The sequence below is a fragment of the Ceratotherium simum genome, chromosome 25, assembly GCF_057802395.1.
Source record: "Ceratotherium simum simum isolate JZ-2026a chromosome 25, ASM5780239v1, whole genome shotgun sequence".
NCBI classification, from domain to species: Eukaryota; Metazoa; Chordata; class Mammalia; order Perissodactyla; family Rhinocerotidae; genus Ceratotherium; species Ceratotherium simum.
Window position 1 is genome coordinate 36,952,210 of NC_141924.1, and position 1,638 is coordinate 36,953,847.

At 35.4% G+C, this 1,638-nt stretch overlaps 1 non-coding gene across 1 annotated transcript; it reads right to left on the reverse strand.

Annotated features, from left to right (window-relative positions):
• Nucleotides 1-819: 819 nt before the first annotated feature.
• Nucleotides 820-926, reverse strand: LOC147913776 (U6 spliceosomal RNA). Its single transcript, XR_015556414.1, has one exon. It is a non-coding gene; the product is annotated as a U6 spliceosomal RNA (small nuclear RNA).
• Nucleotides 927-1,638: the final 712 nt, after the last annotated feature.

The following is a 1,638-nucleotide window of genomic DNA, read 5'->3' on the forward strand; positions in this document are numbered from 1 at the left end:
CAACAAGCTGAAAACATCTTTTGAAAAATATTTTGTTTCTTTCAATGTTTTAATATCTACATCTTTCTACCTTTGTGCAAGCAATAATAGGCATTCAATTTTAAGGCACAGTTAAAAGTACCTTAAAGATTTTCATGAAATACATATTTTAGACAAAATAATCTTTTTTTTTTTTGAGAGGAAGATCAGCCCTGAGCTAAACCTCTTCTTTTTGCTGAAAGAAGTTTAGCCCTGAGCTGACACCCATGCCCATCTTCCTCTACCTTATACGGGCCGCCGCCACAGCATGGCCTGATAAGCGGTTAGTTGGTGCATGCCCAGGAGCTGACCCTGTGAACCCCGGGCCACAGAAGCGGACCGCGGACACTTAACCACTGCTCCATCCGGCAGGCCCCCTACAAAATAATCTCTTAAACTGTAAGATGTACTCTCTTTTTAATATTTCCTCTCTCTGTGTATGTCTAGAACAAGATCACTATTTCTATTAAAACACTGCCTTCTCTGATGCTGTTAGAATGAGTCAATGGTCGATTTATTTAGAGAAGATTGAAACAGAGGATAAAAAATTCATGATAGTTCAAATATCTTATCTTAAAATACTAAAATGCACATTTTATTTGTCAATTGTTACATGAAGGATCAAGACTTTTTTTTTTTAATATGAGTCTGTTGATTAAAAAATTCTGTGTCTTTGGTATGTAAACTATACCCAAAATGCACTCTGCTTTGGTTTCTTCAGAGTCCTCAGTTCTAAGGACTTCACGGGAACTTAGGACACAATGTAAAACAACTTACATGCAGAATTATTCTTTAAATTTTGTTTCAATGGACCATTTCACAAATTTGTGTGTCATCCTTGCACAAGGGCCATGCTAATCTTCTCTGTATTGTTCCAATTTGAGTACATGTGCTGCCGAAGTAAGCATGTGTGGAATTATTTAAACATTTTATTTTTTTCCCAAGACTTTTACTGTTATCTCACCTGTACCTAATTAGATAGCAATTTTTAAATTAGCTCATCTTGATTAAACCTTTCCAAAAATTCAACTTAGTTACCATAAACAGTAACATGTTATTCTTTTCAGTTTAAGTAGTATTTAATTACATTATGTAATTGAAATAACAAGTTTATCTAATATAAAACAGTTTGGGGAACACACACAACAGTCTATTGATCACATTCACTTCAACTGGGGGCAGCAGAATTGCGTGGACAGGCTGGAGAGCTGCCTCCACAGATCTGCTCAAGGCACTGAAGGCATCCTCAGAGAGAGGATGGAGAGGGCTAGTTAATCTAGAGAGTCAGGAAGGTGGATTAAAAAGAGTTCTTCCCTAGTAATATTTCCATGACTTAAAATCCTGATATTTCTATTTCTAAAAGCCTCTTTAAGTGAGTGGTCATTACTTTTAAAACACATTTTTGATTATTTAGATGAATTGTTTTAAATAAATGCATTTTGTTTAATTATAATTACTTCTAAATTGTAAATTTCTTTGAAGTCATACTGAGATTTTGCCTCTTATCTGGAAAACTGGTTGTTGGGATTGGATTGACAACCTTCATCTGTGCTCCACGTGAGGTGTGTTACCATCAAAAATGTGCTGTAAGATCTATCACACAATCTTCTGACTAGATGG